Source organism: Falco naumanni, chromosome 3, assembly GCF_017639655.2.
Source record: "Falco naumanni isolate bFalNau1 chromosome 3, bFalNau1.pat, whole genome shotgun sequence".
Taxonomy (NCBI): Eukaryota; Metazoa; Chordata; class Aves; order Falconiformes; family Falconidae; genus Falco; species Falco naumanni.
Genome location: NC_054056.1, coordinates 49149105 through 49174166, shown reverse-complemented (window position 1 = coordinate 49174166; position 25062 = coordinate 49149105). Strand labels below are relative to the sequence as shown.

Genomic DNA, 25062 nt, shown 5'->3' with positions numbered 1-25062 from the left:
GTACAATATTAGCATTTATTTCATTTTACACTTTCTATATTTGTCATATAAGCCTTTCCATGAGATGTGTTTTTATGGACACTGAAGTTTCATAAAGGGAAGAAATATTTCTCTTATCTTGTCTTCTGGTAATAATCTACTTCTAGAAAAATCTCATTTATAATACCAGTCATAATCACAGGATTGGTTGGCTGAATAGGTGTGCTGTCATTATATAGCACACATTCCTCCTGTAAAGTGAGTTAATATTTATGAATGATTTCATAAGGATTTTTTAAGTGGAGGAGATCTTCCCCTAGCCCTTCATCCCGGCAAATGATATACACAAGTTCTCTATCACAAAGCAGCTTCATAGAAGTATTTATTAACGAAGTATTGACATGGCAGTTCTTGCAGAAGCAGACTCATGTTGTTTTAAATGCAGAATTATCTGGTATACATCCGATATTGGTTCTGTACATATACAGCAAAAAAACCCAACTTTAACATGTTTCATGATCATATCAAAATATATCTGCAGTTAAAATCACAGAAACAAATTCACTCACTGGAAAATTCATTAAAAAAATCCCTGCAGTTCTCATAGCTTACAGTTTAATGAATTGGTTCTTTTCCTTTAATTTAAAATCAGGCATGAAATACATGACAAAATGGATATGGTTATACATTTTATTGCTACGTTAAGGTTAAGAAATAAATATGCAAATAAGGAATTTCAAATTGCTTTAGAGACCATGCAAGCAGGCAAGATTTATAAATATGAAAGGAAGGCAGCCCTGGTGAAAACTCATGCAGCTCCACTGACATTCTTAATAAATGTGTATTTTTAGACACATTTATACCACTTCTGTTAACACTTTGGGATCCATAAAGTACAAATACAACTTTTCCATACTAATTTTTTCCTAAATTCTGCCCTAACAGTTTCTAACAGATTCCTTCTTTTAAAGAATTACCCTGAGCTGTTGGGTTTGACTCTTCCTCTCACTTTAAGAGGAATTTAAAATTTACCACTATTTCAATGTGAAGGATCTTCCTTTTAGTGCTATTTCACCTTCCTCTTTACTGTTCATTGTGTCTGTTATTGTTTACAAATTCTGGTTTTGTGCTGAATGCGACTGGAACCCAGAAAGGATCACCCTGTTCCCAAAAGCAGCAAGGTCTGAATCCTGCCCTGAGGATCAATCCGTCAATCCCTAACAGGGTTGTTAGTGCCGATTCTCCCCTAGACTGAGGGCACAACACATGAGGAGGGTTTGTCTTACCTACAGCAAACCACCACCATGAGGGAAAGCTGCTTTTAAATCCCCAGGCACCGAATGCTAAAGCTGCAAGAAACACCACGTCTTGCTCTTTGCTTTGCCACTCCTTGAGTGACTTCCTAAACGCACCAGTTGTTTTCAGCCTGGATTTAAGCTGCACCTCCAGGAATTCATCCTCTCCTATCCATCATTCTCCTTTCATAATAACCCTTCACCCTTTTTGAAGTCCCAAAGGATTGCTTTTAAGTTGGATGAAATCTAATGACCAAATATCAGGAAGATGCAAACTAGCCACAGCCGCCCCTTCCCAAGGCATTGGGGAGCACGAGGGAGGCTGGCAGCACTATTGAGGCTGAACAGGGACAAAATCAAAAGTCACAGTGGACACTAAGAAAGCTTGAAATTGTATTTACGACAGTGCATGCAGAGATCAGACAGTTGGACAGAGGACTCAAATCTCCAGGACACTAGGCTTTATTACATATTTTTTTCCACAGGAAAATGTAATTTCTAATTGCACTGTACACATTTAAGGAAAACTCCACTGTGGCTACCCCTTTTCTTCACAGGTTACTGAATTATTATCAATTACAGAATACCAGGATTTTTTTTTTTCTTTTGCGGGGGGAGGGGTAGAATCCAGTGACATTTAAGATTAACTTTGAGTACTTACAGAACTTTTCCTATTATTTGCACTAAGACTAGCTTACTAGCATCAAAATCCTGGACAATACTATCTGGCTTTATAAAACAACAAAACAGTACAATCACAGCTTTGAATTTCCAAGCAGACACACCTACCAGTGTGGAAGGTGAAATCAACTTCCCTCTTAACTGATTCTGTGAGACCTCTTAAAACAGAAATACAGAGAGGAAGATAATGATGGTGGGAGGCTTGAGAATTTTCCATGAAACTTTCCAAGAAGTTTTCTTGCTGTCACTCAGCACAAGGTAAGAATCTACAAAGCCAACGTCCCATCTAAAAAAAATTGTATCATTGTGATCCAGTGTGACATTCCTTGCAGTTGCATTACTAGCCTTTCCTCTGTAACTTTGCAGACAGTAAACAAACAACCCTTTACACTGTTCCCAAAGTAGCCTGGCCATTCTACACCAGTCCAACCACAACAATGAGTAAACCCAGAGTTTTTCACCACATCTTAGAATCATAGAACCATTTAGGTTGGAAAAGACTTTTGAGATCAAGTCCAACCATTAACCCAGGAGTGCCAAGTCCATCATTAAACCACGTCCTTAAGTACTTTAGCATTTCATTCATGATTTTCTGGAAAATAAAATTGAAAGGCAGCAGTTTCTTAGCTTAGCTTTATTGTCAAAGCCTACATACAGAAGCAAAGTTTAAGGGTGATGAAAACGTAACCTTAATTGCTGTCATAACCTGGGAAAGTAATAGTTATTTAGAAGTGGCATGCCAGTTTACTGTATTTGTAAAAGCTGTCAGACAGGAGGTCAAAGTACTTCCTCCTACACTTACAGTTTTAATTCCCAAAGTGCTGCAAAGTCCTCCAAAATCCAGATCTCCTTGAAAACAAGCATCTCGGTGGAGACTGAGCAGCAAGGAATCATGACCATTCAGTGACAAATTATTAAACTGCTGAACATCACAATAAAGATACGCAAGACAAACACAGACAGGTCTGCCTGAGATTTACTGATTGCCTATAGCAGGCAATATATTTACTCCAGAGCATATTATGTATGTTCTTTTCTCATAAGCTCTGTAGAGGTGACCACATGAAGGCTGGAAGCAGTACCTTTTATATGTCCCAAATATTCTTTTTCATGCAGATGTAAATCTTATGAAGTGTTTGATGACTTAAAGTAAGGAAAAGAAGATCAAAACAAGCGATAGTCACAAGACCTGCACCAAGAGAGACCAAAACCAAACTAGAGACAGTCATCACAACAGCAAGGCTTTCAGCATTAAGATGCTCGCCTGCTGTAGACAGTACTTAAGTACCTGGGGACCACCCAACCATTTCTCTTCCTTTCCACCTATGAAAATTACTCACACCTCTTCCACTGTCCCCACCTTTGCCATGTCATAGTCTATGTTGCTTTCTGCACTGATGACTTGATACTAAAGTATACCTTAATTCTGCATTTTCAGATTTTCTGTTTGTTAGGCTAGGGAGGTGAGAGATCATATATATATATATATGTATATGAACATCTTCTCAAAAACTTCTAGCTACCAACTTCTGTGTTCAGAAAGTACCCGTGACACAGACAAGCAGATCCAACCATCCAGCTTTTGAGTAATGAGCATGCCTCAGCTATGCCATCAATCAAGCCATGCTCTGACATGAACAGTCTGCCAGATCTCAAACCTCTCTACCTTGATTAAGGTCATCAAGGCAGCAGACCCGTTCCTGAAAGCAAATGCAAAAATCTCTGTTGGTGAAGTTTGCAGCTGACAGGAAAGAAAAATTAAAAAACAGGTGAAGTGTTACTTTTAACAGCTCTACACAGCTTTCTAGAGCATAGAGATGGGCTGGCAAACATGAATCAGTACTGCTAGACCAGCTTACTTGCCACACAAGAACATACTCCACACTCAAGGGGGAGGATTGCACTTGAGAGGTGCTAACTCAGAATCAAGCTTTGGGACTGCAAGGAATATCCAGATGACTGGCACCAATTCCTGCAGAAGACAGGGCCTGCTGGGAGGAAGCTTCACCACACAGCAGACAATACCTTGCTGCCATTTCCCAGAAGGGCAGTGGAGCATTTCCTCACCACAACGTGAGTGATCCTGCCTGCTGCTCAGTCTCGTGAGAAGAAACCTGCTCTGAAGTGCAGATGAAGAAGCCACATCCTGAATCCTGCTGCCAGATGAAGGGTGTGCACAGGGGCCCTGGGATGCAATTCAAGCTGCTGAACATCATGGATATTTGCAGTTTACAGGCTGTATGTACCACATCACACAATCAAAGTGAGGAAGTTGATGAAGCCATCTTTAAATAACTTGAGAAAGCCTCTGGATCACACCCTCATTCTCACAGGGGACTATAAATGCCCAGACATCTGCTCGAAGGGCAACATGGCAGGACACAAGTAGTTGAGGACCTTTTTTCAAGGGTGTCAGACATAAATTGTTGATTTAGGTACAAGATGGGCCAACCAGATATGATGCACAGCTGGATCTGCTGTTCACTAACAAAGAAGAACTGAGTGAGCATGTGGCAATCGGTGGTAGCATTGGCTGTCATGACCCTGAAACAGGGTTTAAGATCCTGAAAGGAGTGAAAAAGCAAAGTACAGACCCCAAACCTGGGAAAATAATGGAGCGAGTCCTCTTGGAACACATTTCTGGGCACATGAAGGAGTAGATGACTGGGAAGAGTCAGCACAGGTTTACCAAGAGTAGATCCTGCTAGACCAACCTTATTGTCCAACCCCAGGACCCAGAGGAAGAGTGGGCGTGTGAGCATAACACCAGGAACAGGCCAACACCCAAGAGGTTTCTGCGTAACAGTTTTAATGGCATTATTAGTCTTGCTTTCCTACAACTAATAACAGACTCATATCTCAGTTATACTAAGAATAAATGCATGGCTTTAGTTATACAAAGTATATGCTTATTTCATCTTTTTTGCACATAAACATGATTTTCAGAATAACAGAAGGTCAAACTGTTTCAGACTTAGTCAACAGTGGCCACTGGGTCCATAGAATTTGTTGGAGTTGCGCTTCCTACAAAGCTAAGGCACACAGAGGGGGACATGGGAATCCACAAGTAGAGCATTTCCTGGGAGCTTGCCTTTTAAAAGCAAAAAATTACCTTTTTTTTTTTTTCTTTTTTTTACAGGATCCATTAGATACAGTACACGTGTCTTGCAGATGCAGATGATAAATATGCACTGCATATTTGTGTATGTATAATCTCATGTAAATGAAAACCAGCCTTTCACATATTCATGGAGTGTCCTTCTGGGCTCCCAGCTGAATAAGAACGCTTTGTGCCCAGGAACTGGGCCACCTGAGCTGCCACCTGCAAGGGCAAGCCAGGGCAGCAGGTAACCACAGTCAAAAAGAAAAAGAACAAATTGAAAATCTGATAGAGTAAGGTTCAGTCATACCTCGCACCCCTCCCACATCTAACTGCAAGAAGAAAGGGACAGAGAGACAGGACCGACAAGGAACTGAGGCAACAGGGGCACATGGTGATACGACCAAAGCCAGTTTGGGGTCTCAAGGCAGAAACCCTTGGGACCTGCCTTGCTGGTCTACCCCTGCAAGCAAAGCTTTTTGCTTGCCATGCATGACTGCTCCTCCATGGCACTCTCCCAGGTGCACCCAGAGTTTCCCCAGTTGCACCCTTTCCCCAAGAACAGGGCAGTGTGCCGCCTACACTGCCAGCAGCCACATCTCCCCAGCTCAGAGCGCAGCAGCCAGCACCCAGGTCCAGTCCTGTCAGAAGAAGATACCTTTCCTTCCCCCCCCTTTTTTTTTTCCTCCTTTAAAACACAAAACTGAAACAAAACAGTATCACAGAATAATTTATCAGCAAAGAGGTGGGTGTCTTCTGAGCAGACACTGATGACAAACCTCAGAGAAGCCCCCAGTGCAGGTGGTTCACAGTCACACAGTTTCAGAATATGCATGGACTGCACCCAAAACCAGAAAGGATGCAATGTGCACATTAGCCTTTTATCCAGGTGTCACAAGCCTCTGAATAATTCCACCTGATGTGATAGGGGCTTACTTCTCACACATCGCTTTCTGAATAGCTGACAGTCCCATCAATAGAGCCACCACCATTGTGAGACTGTACAAGTGCAAGCACAGATGCAGTTCTCAAAAAAACATACTTATCTATTCACTGCTTGAGCAAAACAGTTTCTCATAAGAATATGCTGGTTTATATGTTTCAAGACTGAGTGTTCTCCTCCTCCTGCCTGTTACCCAGGGAGACTACATGATGGCATGGTCACCATGGAAACAGTGGACAAACTTAAGATGTTTTCATTGCTGTTGATAAAAGCCATCTGCATTATTTTTTCATTTCTGTTTCTCACACCACCAGCGCAGACTCCCAAGCCAAACCATAGCAGCTGTGGTGCTGTGTGGCAGCCAGCAAGCATGTACCGCTCCCAAAATGTGACCCCCACCGCATCCCTGCGCCTGCTGGTGGGGAACAGGGCAAACCACCTACAGCTCATAACAAATGTGACAGCAGCAGCCGCCGCCGCCTGCCCTCCTTCCTCCCCCATCTCGTATGAATCTACTTGGAAGACATTCTTCTGAAAATTTTCTGACCTCATTCCAACAGGGGAAAAGTACATGGTTTGCCTCAATGCATAAAAAAGGGTTGGAAAGTGTTTGTGTAAATTTATACAGAATACATTCCAGCTCAGATTTTGATTCTTTAACTATGGTTCTGGGTTATTTAAAAAAGAACTTCTTTCTCCCAAATTGATTCATTTCCATTCCCACACACTCATTCAAAATGTAGCCCCTTACTTGCTCCACAAGCCTCTAAGTTGTACTTCTGAGACCCACTGTCACAGATGTGCTTTACTGTCCCAAAGATACCATCTTCTATACATCAGGGACAGACCTTACTCAAACATACCCTATCTCGGATCAAATTATTTTAGTAGTAGATATCACAAACAAAAAATTTGCCCACATAAACAGTGAACGTTGGACCTCTGCTCTGACATAATTTGGGCTGCAATGCATCTGTTCAGTGTTTACTAACACAGCATTACAAGGCTGGGATCTAGCCTTGAAAATTCAGAGTGGAATAGTAATTTCAATTCCATTTTTTTTCTGATTTAGGAATCAGCAATCACCATGAAAGGTGTTGCCCATAGGTATTTGGCATTATTGATGCCTTCTCTGTGTTTATTCAGGTTTAGCTGATCAGAAATTTATAAAAAGTTCTTTTCACAGTATGAAAGTTGGAAATTTGGTGAGCATTCTTGAATCTGTGCTGTTCTCTTCAGTAGGCATCAAATTAAGTTTCTGCCACATTTTCCAGGCTACAACTGGATGTCCTATTACACATAATTTATTTGCTGGAGATTGAGTTTTGAGTTGCTGTTCTCACAGGCTTTGGGGTTTTAGTTCCTTACCAGAACCAGAACTTCAGGAAGTTTCTGTTTTCCCAATCATTAAGTTGAATTTGCGGCATTGTAACATACCCTTTACAGGTATTAAAAAATTACCTTATTCTAAAAAGTTTCTTCACGATGGCACTTCAATTAAGATGACAGATGTCTCAGAGGATGTTTCTTAATTTCAGCAATCGCTTGTAATTTATATTTTTTTAATCTTTGCATGGGTAGAAACATACTGTTTAATGTTACATGCCTGTTAACCTGCTTATGCTGTCTGTAGTCTATAAATCCTCTGACTGCTATCAAAACAAAAATATGAAATAATTTTCTTAATGGATATGGAATAATTTTCTTAATGGATTTTGTTAAAGTTGGGAGTTTCCTACCAAATCAAGACCTATCTGTACATTAAAGACAGTCACCGAGGAGGCAACTGGTGTTTTGGGCAACAGGAGTTTCTTCCCTGCCTGTTTACAGCCAATTCTACCCTGCACAACAGTCTCCAACACAATCCTGCCCCAGGCTGAGATCAGGTCACTTCTTAAGCAACTCTTTAACATGAGGGGAAAAGAAAGTCTATTTATTTTATTAAAGTTATTTTTCCAAATGCCATAACATTTTTTTTTTTTTAAACTCTGAATCCTTTCCAGCTTCTTTGCTGAACGGATAAACTGGAACTGAGTATACTCTTGGAATAAAGGTCTTAAATGTTCAATTAAGAATAGCTATAAAATGTTCCTATTGCTGCTTGACACTCATACACTCAAGAATTACAGATGCTTGTTCAAGGGATCCCTAAATCCTTCTTCAAATTGCTACATCCATTGCCATTACACCCAATGTCTGTAGCCACTATCCCACTGATATCGTACACAAAGAAGGAACACAATTAGCTATGGTAGCTCACTCTGAATTAAAAACATAAGTAAATTGCTGTTAGCTGATTTCAGATCCCAACATCAAAACATAACTGATTATTATTAAGTTTAAAATTTATTAGACTTTCAAATCAGTTAGCCTGAAATCAGTTGACAGCCAGAAATATCTAGCTGCAAGAAAAGTCAATATAAGCTATAAAGATAACTGAGGCTGGAAAAAAACCAAAATACTAAAATATACGGTTTGCAACCTTTCTGCCAAGATATGCTGCTTCCATATCCTTTTGTTTAAATAAATGGAGGCAAACAAAGGAAAAATTAAAGCTCTCGTACGATAGAGTGGCATTTTCATTCAGATAAAGAATCCATCAGTGGCAGATGTAGGACAGTGGAAATTTTGTATTTCCTTATCAGCCTCCTAAGAATGCAGCATTCAAAAAGAGAGTCATAGGAAAATAGCTGCAAGACATCAGCAAGTTTTGGTCAGCGTGAGACTCTAGTCTTTGTTGTCTCCTGAAAGATTGTGTCTTTCTTAAGCAGGCAGAGATCAGAAAGAAAAAAATGAGTCTCCGTAAGATGTTATAGTCTTTCCTCCAGAAAGATTTCTGAAATAAAAGCTGCCCTTCAGAAGATCAGCCCCTCTGCAATGTTATCTAGCCAACATTTTTTTGCTGTTTTTTGTTTCTCCAGCATAGTAGCTGGAAGCAGGGATATTTATTATCCTTTTTGTGGACAGGATACTGTAATTACGACCATCCTCACTAATCCAACCTATAAACTTACTAAGTGAATACAACCTATACAGGTCACAGTAGGTGGTCATGCCTAATAAGTTTAAAGATCTCCTGCCATTTATCTTATCAAGGGTGAAATCAAGAGGTATTTTGTCACAATTTGTAAATGTCTATAGGGAAGGATTTATTTTTAGAGACCAGCCAGAGTTTAATGATATCTAATGGCTGCATGTTGTATAATAATACAATACGGAGGTTTTCCAGGCTCCTTTATATACTGCATGGAGCTGTAGCAGACAACATGCAAACTTATAACTCCCTCTGCAGCAGAAGCAATATGAAGATTTGAAATAAAGGCATTTACGATGAGATTTAGTTTGTGATTTGAAGTTCTAACCATCATATGAAGTATAACAATTTCTCACTCTTCAATAAAACTTCTTTACTGCTGTAAAGTGGTAAACAATTTGTTTTAAGAATATTCTTTGGGATATAGACTAAATCAAGGTAGCTAAATATTTCTCTCCCAATTTGTTTTAGTGCAAGTCAAAGCTATAGTTGGAAGGCTGGCTGTGGAGAAGCGGTATATGGAAAGACTGATGCTACATTTTGGAAGTTTGGTGAGGCGCAGAGCACCAGGGAGCAGAGCAGGATGGGACGAGCACAGACATCAGGGAAAGGAAGTGACAACAGACCAGTAGGAGGAAACACTATCTGGGGAACTATCTTTAAGAAAGGAGAGGTAAACCAGGCAACTGTAAAAGTGAAGGACACTAAGCGAGCAAGTCCTGGTCAGACGATGTTTACAAAAGTGAGATAGACAGACTGCGCTCAGGGCCTTGCAGCAGGGTGCTTGAGAAGAGCTGTTGCCAACGAAATCGCTGGATGAATACTTTGCCTTAACAGACCTCTGCCTCACTTTGTAACTAACGATACTCTTGGATACAAAATACATCCATTAACAGCACAACCAATTCTGGGAAAGCAGAGAGCAAGAATGAGAAAGAATGTTTCAATAACATCACACACAACAGCAGGAACTAGTGAGAGATACATAAACATTAATACTACTTTGGCACTACTGAGCAGCCGGGGTGGGGTGGGATATCAACTTACATGGGAGTGCTATTTTTCACCCAATATATACATATGTTTGTTGTTGTCTTATCCTGACAGCAAAATTGAGTGCTTTTAGCTAACCAATACTTTTTTCTGTTACCTTTAATCAGAGTGTATTTATTGTGGTACTTCAGACCAAGCAAGCCCCAAGCCAGTCTCCTCCCTTCTATTCTTCCCAAAGAGTTGGAGTTTCTCTGTTTATCAGCTACTACACCCAAGAACAGGATCTGTTGAAACAGTTGCAAAAGTTGTTTTAAGGAAATAAAAATTTAAAAATTTTATGACAGTGTAGCTCCCCAAACCAGCACTCCTGGAGCTGTCCAGGTCTCCACAGTCATCCCGATTCTCGGGATGATTTTTACATCTACCTAGTTTACAAGCATGCTTTCAGAAGTCTTCTAAGCATAGATAGCTCTATGCATCTTGAAATAGAGCGCTATTACTTTCAGTGATAATGCAGGCTTGCAACTCAAAAGGACAGTCAAGCCTTTAATCCTTTAAAATTACAAGATGAAAGAGAGGATTGAAGCAGTATTTTCAAAAATGTCAAAGTGATTCACATGTCTAGTTCTCCCCTGAAATTTTGAGAATGTAGGCTTTAAAGTTGCTTAACAACTTATTTTAAGGGACTCAAATCCCTAAATAATGATAAGTAATGCTCCAATTATGTAAAAATGAAGTAGGGAAGCATGCTCAGTTCCTATTCTTAAAAGCATTCAGATTAAACAAATCGGGAGATACGGGAACAGAAGTAGTCAGATTTTTCCAAAATCTCAGTACAGAGCAGCATGTGTATGTTTCTGTAATTAGATCTCACACATCCACTAGAAACATAAATTGTTTAGAAGCGAAAGGTTTTGCTTTTTATATTTGGAATATATATGGATAATTTTTCCAAATATAAAAATGAAGCTACAGTTAGAACACAATCAGCCTATTGCTGAATACCAAATAATAATAAATAATATTTAAAAAAAAAAAAACCACACAAAAGAAGTGCTTCATATTCTGTTGAAAAACTTCTTTCTGTTGATTTGTTGATATACTCATCCCTCCTTAACAGAGAGGTATCAGAATTCCAGATCACGGGGAATACAGACTTCCCTCATCTGCAAGTTCCTACAGCCTAGTGCTCCTTTGAACATTATATAGGAGTTTCACCCTTCACCTCAACACTTCTATTGCTGCCTGACGTAGGAGACAGTCTGGCTGGTCTCTTTGAGGTTTTACCTTCCAACAGACATGCAAGTATTTCTTTACTACACTAAATGATCTCCCCTGTGCTAGAGCAGTTACTAAGCAACTCTTTGTGGCAATGGCAATCTAAGTTCTCGCCTTCCCTTTGGTGGCTACTTGGCTTTATGCAGCAGCAAGGAACACATCTTTCACTGAACCTTATAGTTTATATAACTGCAAATTAAAAAAAAAAAAACAACCACACAACACAAATATTTTAGCAGACTAGTTGTATCTAGTTCATCACTGGCTCTTGACAGAGACCAGTTGTGATGATAATCAGCAACTTTGCGGTGCCAGCAGCATTGAGGTGATTGTGGACCTTATACAGAGGATAGGAACTACCTACATCTTACTACTTGACTACATTCCACATAAAAACAAGGCTGAGAAGAAAGTAGTTATTTATCAATCTCTCTACATATTGCATTCTTTGTTCTGTGTCTCAAAGGAAAACTGTTCTTTCATATAGAAAAGCAAAAAAAAAAAAAAAAAAAAAAATTTATACAGGTCTTTTCTCCCTCACATTTCTAACTAGTCTAAGAATCTGGTTAGATCTTACCAGGTTGCCATCCAGGCTACATCTCTAGATGTCATAAAGCTTATGTCTATTCACTTTTGCAACTTACCTTGATTGGATCAAAGAAAACTTCACTAGGTCTACAGGCCAGCTACTAGAAGGAAATCACATCTTAATGCTATGTGCAAGCCTCATGTGCTGAAAAGACATTTGCTTTTTACCTCTCACAGGACAAAATAATCAGTTAATCACCATTGCTATTTGAACAAACTGAAAACAAAATAAACCCCACCAATCTCATCCAATCCCCTTAATTCTGAAATTCTAGTTTATGACAGAACACTGAGTTTAAATCAGTTTTATATTCACCTGCTTTTACAATCGATAGAAATAGATTTAAATAGATTAAAATAATTTAAATAGATTAAAACTTTAACACAGAGAAACAATACTCTAGGACATACCTAACTTAGTTTAGAATCAGAGGACTAAAGGACCTCATGAGATAATCTACTTAATTTCCAGTCATCATATATTCTCATTTTGAGGTATAATCTTGCACAAATACAGAGATCTTACAAAGAAAAAAAAAAAAAAAAAAAAAGAGCCCTTTTCCAGATGTACATGAACAAGCATGAGACAACTCTATGTTAGTTTTATCTTTTTCCCACCGTTCTCCACGATGTAATTTAAAGCTTTTTGTCTGAGCTATTTTTAAATGTTTCACTTCATTGCTTCTACTTATTTCCATTAAGCAAAAATTTTCTTTACTCTGCTTAATCCAATTATTAAACAAATGTTAAATTAAAAGGTTAGTCAGAGGATTAGGATGGCAGAAAGAAAATGGTTCAGCACTTTATGTTTCCTGTTTAAATTTCCATTTGTATCATATTTCTACCTGTGAATATTAGTGATTGCACATCATGTTAGGTCTACTAAGGTAAGAGTTCTGCTTTTTAGAACAAACAGGTATGCACTATTCCTGATTTTCATCGTATTTCATTCCAAAAGCTACTCCACTTTCTCAGGCGGAAGACACAGCTCCTGTGTTTGTAGGGTACCCAGTCAGCTGCCAGACTTCATACAGCGGTACCTGGACTGCATAGGATGGATCATACCTGTCCCAAACGCGTGCAACCAAGGAGCAAGATTTCATCTACAGCCTTGACCTCAGCTTGCACAAAGGAGCAGGGCGAGAGACAGGTGTGCCTAGCACACCACCACAGAAAGGAGAAACCACAAGTTTTGCTTTTTAATACATCATGCAGCAAGTCATGCCAAGACTGGAGGGGCAGTAACTCATCTTTGAAACAGGGACATTAGAAACTGGGAAGTCACTACTGGAAACGAGAGTAAATCATGTATTCTTACGGATCTTTTGGAGAAGTATACAGCTCCATTCCACCCATAGTTTACCACATAGGCTTAATTTAGCCTTACATAAATTACCATCTGCAAGATGCCCCTACATATTTTTTTTTTTGTCTTTGCAGCTTTCCACATGTTGTTCATTCTGAGCAATACACTGACTAGCTATGCAAACATTTTTCCCATCATATTTATTAGCTGATATTGTTTCAGAATCAGCACTACTTTGTTTCCAAGTACATCATTGCACCACAGCATGATTTGAGGACTAAATTGTCACACTTGAGACCAAGATTTTTAAAACCCAGCTTTACTCCTGCCTGAGTTACTGGATTATTTTACACAAGTTGCTCAACTGCTAGCACTTCTCCTTCCCCACCTTAAATCCTGTTACCAGCAAGGCTGGACTCTCTCCTTAAGGCTACGAGATCCACAGCTGATAACTATAGTCTTTACAAAATCTTTGCAGATTCATATGTATTTTTCTACTTAAAATTTGAATGTAGAGTTTAGTAAGGCAGATTAGGCAAGGAGAACTCTGAGTCATTGGCAGGCTCCCCCAGTTCCCAGTTAAATGCTTCGCATATTTTGGTTTAGCCTCCTTTACCCTGGCTCAGGGGTTCAGATAAGCTTTTATGTGGTAGGTATATCAAGGGCATAGCTGATAAGGAAAAGTCTGTTTCAGTATGATCATTTAAATGCAGGAATTATTTTCTAGAAGGTGGTAAAATGCAAAAGGAAGGCCATATTGTGCATAGATCTTCACAGAGGTAGGCAATAAATTGCTTTATCAATGCTAAGAGGCCAACAAAAAAAATGTTAGTGCAGCCAAGATAAACACAAACATTTATTTCTGTTTATATAAATATATGTATAATGCCTATATATATAAAGTAATTGTTTGCCTGCATAAGAAGTAATGAGTTTACTAGGACTGCTAGGGGGTTTTGCACATTCACTGCAAGTGATCCAAGAACCTCATGTAGCACATCAGAATCATCACCAGCAAAATCACTGAAGAAGACAAAAAACCTCAAGGTCATTTGCATTTTGTGTCTTTGCTTATGTAGTGGCTCAGTGGGATTAAAGATGCTGTCCAGTAAATGGCAACAAATAGCTGATCTTAGTTCATCTTCTAGACAAAAACCAACTTAAAATGGCAATAAATTTGTAATGTTATTTTTGACAATGCCACCTCACATATTGGGGGTGCATTCTATAAAAGAAAAAGTTCTATTAAAAAAATGAAGTAAAAGATACATTGGTTTTGACAGACAGGTTATCAAACTGTTTTCTGAAATATTCCGTAAATTGCTAGTCTGAACTAAGATACTTGTTGCTAAGGTCTCAGTGCTGACAGCCTGAAGTCAGAATTTCCAGATGACTTCATGAGTACCATACCCCAAAAGTTACTCGGCTGGGACTCAGAGGCTGGACTTTGTCAGCAGGTTTTTAAATCAAATAAAGCCACAGATTTAGTCTGCAGTCTGTGTAACAGAGATAACTTCTGGTCTGAAGCAATTCAGCCAACATACATGCACTGTTTTAAATAGAGGATGAACAGACATCTCTTCTCACTATGAAGAGTTTCATGAAGAACCACATTGTCTATTCCCTGCCTTACTGCCTTAAATACATCACAAATCCATGTGCACTTGTACAGATATGGGTCTGTGAATGCCATTTGTTTCACTGTGAAATCAGCTGAAAGCAGAGCCTTCTCAAGTCCTCACCTGAATTTTAGACTCCAGGCAAATATACTTTGAGTTGATCTTCTGACACTTCATCTTTAATGGGTTAGAAATAATATATAAGCCCAGCACAACCAACATCCGACTGATTGAAAATTAGTACTTTTTTTGTTTGTTTTATAAAGAAAAAAAAAAAAAGAAAGAAAAAATAGTCATCCTTACTGAATATCTTAGTTTGGCTAACCTTCTAGGGGTTCCCATTAAAATCATGCGTCTCTAAACTAATTCAGTAAGAACAAATGCAATTCCTACATTTTCAGATCCATAGATGCAGGATAAAATTACTGTGCCAGGAAAAAAAAAAAGGGGGGGGGGGGGGGGGGGCGGGGCACGCACGGAGCAGTGCCAATCTCTTTTCAGCTGATTATGTATTGTATACTTAGCAAAAAAAGCAAGCACCATGGAAGGCATATAATTGTCCATAAGACAACCAGAGAAGTCCTTCTGTTCTGTGTGGCACTAGTAAGGTCTTTACCAGCATGTCCAGCTGTGGCTGCTAAAACTAAATACCCAGACCCTCCACAGCTGGCTGTTGGGCAAGTAATAGGACCAAGCAGAAGAAAAAGTATAGCTTGTAAGGAAGGCTTAAAGGAGTTGTGACCGTTTGCCCTGGAAAGTGAAAACTGGTTATCATTCAGAGTCTTCAGGTATGTAAGTGGTAAATTAAAGGAAGCGTGGGTATCACTGTCTCCTCCGTGTCTGCTAGCAGTAAAACATGGTCTTGCATTACAGATTCAATGTAGAAAGTTTCCCCTGCCCAACCCTGAAAGCTAGAATAAATGACTAGAAAAGGATTTGAATCTCCATCATAGGAGGTTTTTAAGAACAGGTTGGACAAACACTTATGAGAAGTGACAGTTACAATTGACACATTTATATTTGGACAAATACATGGAAAACACAGCCTCTCAAACTGCCTCCCAGTTCTCTCCAATTTGCCTGTCAGGGATTTGCAAACACCACCAGAATGACTTTAACATCTCACGTTTTTTCCCACACTACAGCCAGTTTAATGGCAAAGCATATGCAGCTTTCATGAAATTGTTACACAGGCAAATTGGGATAAGAGACAATGAACAGCAGAACTAAGATTCACCAACCAAAGGAGCAGGCAGCAGTACCGTACTGCACCTTGTTTCACCGTTCACTGTTTATAGCCCACAGCAAATTAGCTTATGAACCCAACAGTAATAAAAAGGTAAACTAAAACATTTAAGACCTGCGGAGATGTGACAGGGCACTAAAAAGCATCCTTCTTCACTGAATCCCAGGTGCCTGCCAACAGCAACTACAAGCAGATGTAGAGAAACACTAATGCAACGCTACAGGGCCCCAGTAAGTGCTCTGAGCACAGGCTAGGACTGGAAACCAGTGAGAACCATGAGGCTTGGTTTACTAGTGACTGACCTTCAAACCTTGACAGATTTGGCCAGTATGAAAGTCTCTTAGGGAACATACCTCAACAAAAAGCAGAAACAATGGGAATGAGAGCAGCCAGGATTTGAAGAAAGTTTATAGGAAGAGGTGCAACAAGGATACTTTATATTAAAAAAGCCAGCACATAAAGGAGCCATAGGCTGACGTAATGTTATACACATTTCCAAGCAAGGCAGAAGGTGTAATACGGTATTTTTGTTAATCATTAGATGTTGTTTCCTTTCCACAACCATTATAGCTTCCACAACCATAGAGAGCCATGTAGCTTCTGATCGGATCAGGGCAGATGAGCCTCTACTTTAATTTGAATCGGGTCAAACCAGATGAATTGATGGTGAGTCATTTCAGAGAATATAACTTAGCAAAGTAATGAGAAAATAAATTCTTCCAGCTTTTCTTATCTGAGGTAGGATTATTACTAGGAGTTAGAAAGTCTCCTTCACTTGCACTTTACTGAAAGCATGCAATCTTTCTTGTGACTGTGCTGTCCCAGTTTTCAGGTATTGTCATCCTGCTGCACGGGGTGATGCTTGGAATCATTTCAAGGCTGAAATCCAGGGAAACAAAATCCTGGTTTTGAAGCACTGAAAGTTAGGAGGACTCAGAATGGTTATCCAGAGTTTACAGTGGCCTCTGCAGAAAACTGCTGAAGTACACTCAGTTTGCTGCTAATAAAAAAAAAAAAAAATTACTATCTTTTCAGGGACACATTTCCAATGTTGGAAATAGTTTTCTTCACTGGTTTAAAGGTACCTACACCAGCTTTCATAATTTTTTTTATTGTATCTTTTATGTACTAGATAACATTGAGTTTAACCTCTTAGATTGCAAAATCCTCCCAATGTTCGATATTTGAATTGTTTAGTCAGTAGCATGAAAAATTGTTCAGCTTTAGAAAGCATTCTCTTGACATCGTATTTTATCAGATATCAGGTTCAGTAAGAGCACTAAACTCACAATGAGTTTTGTATTGATAATGTATGGAGGTAAAAAAGCCACTGCATCAATCTGCAGGCTGATATCACAGCAGTAATAAAGCCTTAGAAGCACAGCAAGGAGAGTGGGCAAGAGCTCTAAAAGTTAGCATTGGAGTCTGACACCTGGGTACTAGCATGAGCACTGAATACGGTCGCTCTGCTCTTAGCAAAGAGCTGAGAGAGCAAGGTGTGAGCTTGCACTTCACCTTTTCCTGTTGACAGTCTGTTTCTCACCAGAAAGTCACTCTCATCAGCATTTCAGTCTGAGTTAAGAAATATAGAGGCTGAACCACAGATATTTGCCTCATTCTTCTGACTGTAATGAAGACAGTAATTTTCAACAGCCAGGGGAAATCTTAGATCAGTACAAGCAGATACATCAAAACTTATCTTCCAACTCCTAAACTAATTGCAATGCAAATCCGCCATAAAATCCTAAGCACAAACAATTATAAACAGGCTGACTGCAATTAGATACACAGATATTAATCAGAATCAGCTATAGCACCTCTTACATCAGCAACAGCTATACAGAAAAAAGAAAAAGCAAAACTTCAAGGAATCCTTATCTTTTGCCAGGTCACTCTTCCCCCTCTAACATTTTAACAAATAAAAGAAACCTAGAAGTTCAGACACACAGTTGTTTTCTCCTCCTATCACAGGAGCTGACCTTATTAGACTGCCACAACACTGACTCTCTGATGCATCTTTGTCACTACAGCGTCCTGATAATAAAGCAAAAACATCAGAAACCACAGAAGCTAGGAATAACCACTATGCCATGTTTTATGTGCTTACAGTACCGTTATTTATAAGCTACCACCAATTTCTGAAGCTAAGGCTTTGACTGTGATGCTTACCTGGTACTACTGCAGGCCCCTTGAATGAGAGCTAATTGCTTGAAATACTCGGTGTGCACTTACAGACCACATGACGGCCCGTGGCAGTATAGGACCTCTGCACTGGGGTGAAGGACTTCATTCCTTCAAGGTCATTTCCTTCCCATTTATGTGATGATAAGGTAGTAGTAATTTAAGTGAAGTGAGTTACACAACATGGACAGAATGTACTTGACCTTACAGTTTTCATTATACATTTAAACCACTGCATGTGATTCTAAGAACAAGGCAGAGTGAAGAGAAAGTGATATCTACCCTTTGCCCTGTCCTACTTGATTCAGCCCACAGCTCTACTGTATTCTACTTCCATTAATTCTCTTTCTGCAAGCTCAAGTTCATACTGCAAACAATTAATTTCTTCTGTGATTCCTCCAAAAATTCACTGTTACAACACCTACACGCTTTACATACCTTTAATAGATTTATTTTCACAACATACCTAGAGCAAGCACAAATTTTATCATCTTTAACATGAAAACAGGGCTCAGAGAGAAAGTTAAATAAAAAAAAAGAAAAAAACCACCACCACATACTTACTACTAATTTTGGGTGCTCAGTCTGAAAGTGCTGAAAACTGCTTTTTCAGAAGACTTGTTTCACGGTACTCTTTCATGTTCAAAGCCCAGCTACTATTAACTTCAGCTGCAGCTGCAAGTACTCAGTGCTTCTGCAAATCAAACACTGAGGTCTCAAGTCAGCAACCCAGAAAATGAGAGCCACCTGTGAAAAGCTGTGTTTCTCTGCCGTGACTGGCACTGCATTAGCAGAAATGCTTCTTCACAGCTGTTCAGCTGTGACTAAGGCTAGGCAAGATAGCTGTTTGTTTTGTGAAGGTTTCCTGGGTTGTGGATTTTTATTATTTTTTTTTTTTAAGAAAATAGTAAACTATTTACAAACTCAGGTTGAATTCAGTTAATATACAGCTTGACAATTGGGGAAGTTCTAAAGGTGTCTTCTCTGAAGGAGCCCTGGCTGAGAGGTGGAGAAGCACCCGGAGCAGCCAGCCCTGCGGCTGCGCCGGCAACAGCACTGCAGGGACTCCAGCTGGCTCTCTTTCTGTGAGGAGCCATCGCTTGCCATCTGACCTTTCTTTCAGTGAAGAAGCAGGCTGCAAAGAGTTAATCCAAGCTCTTGGAAGGAATTCAAAATTCCTGTCTGTGAACAGCTTCTGTGTGTCACTGCAAAGTAGCAGTGGCCTGAGCTGTGGTGAGCCATGAGGCAGGAGCTTGGATAGCCGGCCCTGTTGGCCACTTGCTGGCAGCATCTAGGATGCACCCTACACAGCAGCACCTGTGCCACTTTGCAGGTGTGTGGCTTTGCTTCAACACAAAAATTGCACTTGGGTCACCTGACAGTTGTGAGCTTCAAGAATTCAAGAGCCACAGAAGCTCCTGGTTAATACACAACAGTGACAAGCCAGTCCTTTCCAGTTAGCTGCTCCAAGGGAAAGCTCCTGTGCTTATTGTCTCCCTACAAGGAGGGGAGGGGAAAAAACCAAAAACAAACAAACAGAAAAAACCCAACAACTTCTGATATTAGTTGGATGTAAAGTCTGTAGAGGTTTTTAGACCACTTTACTGTTCACCCATGATTTTATTCCAGGTGATGCTCTTCATTTCATGATTGCCTTCAAGATACTTCCATGCTTTGATTTTTATTTTTCTTGCATTGTTTTTACCAGGGCTCAAGGCTTTTAGTAAGTAAACTATCCTCATAACCAGGCCATAGGAATAATTCAAACTGTTCCCTACGGACAACAGTTTAGTGTTTTATTCTTTCAGAATTATGGTTGTAGAGGAATATGACTTGCACTTCCATTATATGTAACCTTGCTGCTACTCATTGTATTTATGTCTTGACTATAAATCTCTTGTCTCCATCATTAAGTGCTGGCCAGTGCCTCTGGCCACAAGCAATAGGGAATCACAGTAGTAAAACTGTTTATTTCTGCCAAAATACTGAAAGTAAAATTTTCAGAGGAATTCTTTTTTGGTTCAAGTAGCTATTTGAAGCTTATAAAACCACATGATGCTGCATTATCTTTGCTCCTTCTGTTTCCAATCTCTATTAATTCCCTTTTTATTCATAGTTAGATATAACAAAATCTTTTAAATAGCAGTTGCATAAAACATTCAGACTAATGAACAACAAAGCATTATTTTATGCTAGTAGGCTTCTGTCCTTTACAGTAATTGCTTTCATAAAGGACATACTTATTATTTCTCATATTGCTTTTACTGTAATACAGTTAATTTTTTCAGTTACAAGTAAAAGCTTTACAGTTTGCTTTATTCAACCCTTTACAGGATTTGATGTTGTAACTTTGTTAATAGTTTTCAGGCTGCATCTCTCTTGGTAAATTTTCTGGAATTACTTTGTTGCCTTATTTTGGTCACCTTGTCTCAACCCATATTGCTAGGTAGCTGCTGAACCAGTTAGCTGTACATTTGAATCTGTCAGTTCTTCTTTGTTGCTAGAAATCAGTCTTGCATATGTGTCGTCTTGTGCCCTTCGCACTTTACCTCTCTTTTTAGATGCCAGTTGCATTCTTGGTTAGCAAGAATATTGGAAGTCCCAGGAATCTGGCTATCTCTGCATAGTAATATTTGATTTGCTACGACTGGCTTGATGCTTGCAATCACATTTTCAGCTGCTGCTGGCTTCAAAGCTTCATTTGCTATAAACAAGATAGTCCATATACCGTGTGACATGAGCTGTACTGGAAAGCTGCCTTTGCCTTCTGCTGGTGTTTTTCTCTAATTTACTAATTCTTTCTACAGGCTTTGTTATTGTGATACACTCCTACTTACCTATTCCTCTCCATCTGGGGGAAGGGACAAAATGAAAAAAAAAAAAAAGAAACCAACAAAAAAAACAAACAAAACCAAATCCCAGGGTTTTGGCAGTCCTGACAATTTTTTTTTCTGCCTTGTCATGGTGGAAGCTGTGCTGCAAAGAGCACCAGAAATGTTCAAGCTTGTGACAAGAAAACTGAGGCCCATTAACTGTAATAACACTTGACACCTTCTGTTGTTCATTATGCTATCAGGTTACAATCAAGAATTTCCTCAGCCAAACGTTCTAGTGTCATCTGTCTTTGTATCTAACCCCCCTGAGGCCTTGTGCAACTAAACTAATGTCATTGGCACTGCTATGGCACTAGGAAAAAAGCACAATGTCCTTCAAAGCTAGGTGTCTCAGCCAAAAGGCATCCAGAAGGCCAAAAAGTAATTTTTCTTTGTAAACTGTTGCTTGAAAGCATTCTGAAGGGAAGCATCTAACACAGAGTGTCTTGCCTGTGTGACTGCTTGCTTTTTAACAATTTTCAGTCAGGAGTAATTCCATATGAAGTGAAAAATCCGTGAGTCAGTAGCTATGGATTTACCTGTGTTTCTGTAAAAATTTTTACACTGTCGGTTCCATCTGAAGATTGTATGATCTTACTTTAAAGCTTCTGTTTCCCCCAGGCTATCAATTTGGTTTGATTTCTTCTTCCAAAGACACTGCTGTTGTAATATTTCTGCAGGGGCGATAGCCAAATGATATTTTCAAGCAAATCACTTCAAGGCTTTGCCTAATGTATCCAGGTTTTTTATAAAGGACAACCTACATTACAGCATGAGGTCATAAATGTTTCTATATACGGCAGACATTTGTCATTATTAAAGTCATGGGCCTAGATATGCCTCTAGTACTGACATCAGACTATTACCTCACTCATTTTTCTCCCTCCCTGCGTTCTGGCAGCTTTTAATTTCTTAACTCTAAAATTGATGTCCAGATCTTTATTTGTACAATTACTTTTTCTTCTTTGTTTCACAGCTCCACCCCAAGGAGTAAGAAGCTTATGCAAGTTGAATTCATTTCCCATGTAACTTACTCATCATGTTTGCTTCTGCTAGTAAGGGAATCGCTGCTTAATTCAGACACTCTACAAGCAGTGTTAGAAAGATGTCATACAAGGGCTGGCCTTCTGAACAATAGGATTACCACCAAGAAAACTTTTGCTGTTGCCTTTGCACGGATTAGCCACGTGGGGTATAGCAAATAACGGGTTTGCCTTCTGATGCGATCTAAAATAGTTGAGTGGCTGGCATGACAGTCATTGTTCCAGAAATGAGTTATTTTTGTCAAGATAAAGAAGAGGTGCTTATAAAACTATTTTAAATGGTTTTAATTTGACCTCAAAATTTCCATCTGCAGTAATGCAAATACTATTATTTATGGATTTATAAACACTAATTTGCATGATATGTATATTCATATACTTTCAAAGAGATGCTGAAATGATAAGGAGGAAAAAAACAGGCAACGTAGCAGTGTTTTGCACTCCTAGAAGATAAACATCATGATATCCTAGAAGATAAACATTTACAAATAAACACTTGCTTGGATTTGGAGGAGGGGAGGGAACCACACAAAAATCCCAAAACAACAACAGAAAACAAACCATGTCTGCTTTGGCAAACTAGATTCACCTGTCCCTCCCACCAGCAGTTTGGTAAGAACTGAGCCATTGGGTCAGCCCAAAGATCTGCTCAGGCCAATATCCTTTGTTAGGCAGTGGTCAGGATACTTTGAAAGGCAAATGTAGCTTGAGATTGGCTTTGGTACATTTCCAAATGAAAAGCAACAATACACTGAGTCCCCAAAACCAGCAAAATCTTATTAGATGGCAATTAAAACTTCATAGGTGTAATCTTTCCGCCCTTCCCCTTTCAATCTTGTTTAACAGAAAAAGTTTTACATGGCCAAAGGTAGGTTGATTGAGTGTTTTTGTATGAAGAAGCACTGAAAAAGCAGTAAATGGTTTTGTCAGATGCATCCATCTCCACCCAACCCATGTCCTTTCCTAAAAGTGGTGGGATGGGGCCCAATGGTGCACTGTCCCCTCAGTCTTCTTGTGCCATGCCTTCCTGGTGGAAGGAGAGCTGAGCAAAGGGCTCCATGTACTTTACCAGGCTGCCCCATCTGCACAAGTGCAGTGCCTGTGCTTCAGAGCATGAAGCAAGCTCATTAGCTAACACACAGCTTGAGTGTATTCCTGTAACAAGAGTCTTTGCTAAAAGATGTTAGTAGCCTCTTAAATCAAAAAGCTGTGTTACCCTTGCTTACAGCATTACAATTTGAGGAAGCGGAGAATACATTTGTATTGTGCCCTCTCTCAAAAAAAGTAACGAAATCGATACTGTGACCATCATTTCAAACGAACTACCAATCTTAGGCTTCCTATGAAGAAAAAAATGTAATCTTGAAAAACTATCTGAAGAGTGTTTTCAGTCACCCTTTTTTAAGTCACTTGTTTTCACCAGCTGCTGGAGTTAGAAATCAGCACTTTTAGTGACCACCGAAAACAGTCAGTCAAAAACCAGAAGGCTTTTTGTTGAGTGGAGATTTCAAGGAATAAATTGAGAAAGCAATATTACAACAAAAGCAAAACTCAGAAGGAAAACATTATTAAATATCAGTAACTGCTATTGCATAGGAAGCATCAGTATTTTGAATCTGAAGATATTTTTTGCTATATTAATTTTTTTGCTGGTGTATTCAAATTCATCTAATTGAGCTGCATTGTCTGCCTTTTGGAGCAGGGGAAAGGGAAGATTAGTCTGAAAGCTACAGGGACTGCTGTGTCCTGGGTAGAATCCATATCAAGCATTCAAAAAATGGGTTATTTTACATGGCAGAAAAAGGGATGATAGACACAATTTCCTGACTACGTATTTAAATTATTTTATTTTCATAACTAGTACTGGAAGTGTTAATACAAGATATTGATTGTAGAGTTACATTCTGGAAAGAAATAATAGCCTGACACAGATGCCCTCAACCGTTGGAAATCATCAAGATAGTTGAGAGAGACAGCTTCTGGGCCTGCTTCAGTTTTATTACTCTCACAACAACAAATGCAGACAGGTTCTTGATTCACAGCCTGGTCTTGGCCAACTCAGTGACTTTCTGAATTGCAGCAAACCGTGCCCAGCCTTCTCTGTGTCTAGGAAACTTTTGCTGCCATTTCTGTCACTGGCGCTTTGGTCCCTCCTCCTACCCATAGCCTCCTGGATGCTCCTGCTGCTCCACAGGCTCACTGCCTCTTGCTGCCAGCCTCCCTCGGGGCAGACCTCTGTTCACCCACCCCAACAGCAGCAGCCTCCCATCTCCACCAAGGTCCTGCCCAAACAAGTCCTTCCAATTTAAGGAAGGAATAAAAAAACTAACCAAAACAATGAAAAAAAAAACCCAGCACTCCAAATAAAATACACCATCAGTCAAGCCTCCCAGCCAGCTTTTATTCACCCCCTTCCCTACTACTTTTTCAGTCTGTCAGTGCAACTGAGATAGTTATTTTTCTTTACCAACCCCTCCACCTCATCCATCCAATCCAGAAACTCAATCTGAACTTATCCCGTCCTCTCTCCTGCTCCAACACTTACCTCTTCACCATTCTAGTCTCTCCTTACCCTACAGCTTGCTGTACTCAAAACTACTCTAAACTCAGTCTTCTCTTCCTCTTAAACAAACTCTTGATTCTGCTTGGACATTCAGTTACTTCTTTTCTGTATGTAAGATTATATGTCATGTTGAATTTTGCAGGATGTGAGACTTGACTGGAGTATTCTGTCACATAGTAAGATAAATAAAATTTCACTAATGTAAAAAAATCTATTTTATGTCTTCCAGAAAATTATGTTTTCTGTGTACATGGGGGGTGCGAGTGGGTGGGGGAGGGGGGAGAGATTTTCCCCTGTAAACATGGAAATTTTTACGTTTTGTTCCAAATTCTGAGGGGGT

The 25062-nt window shown here is 39.5% G+C and overlaps 1 protein-coding gene across 1 annotated transcript in view; it reads right to left on the bottom strand.

The window, feature by feature from the left end:
- Window positions 1-25062, bottom strand: part of GABBR2 (gamma-aminobutyric acid type B receptor subunit 2) — a 490629-nt gene that overhangs the window by 419338 nt on the left and 46229 nt on the right. The window lies entirely within an intron of this gene.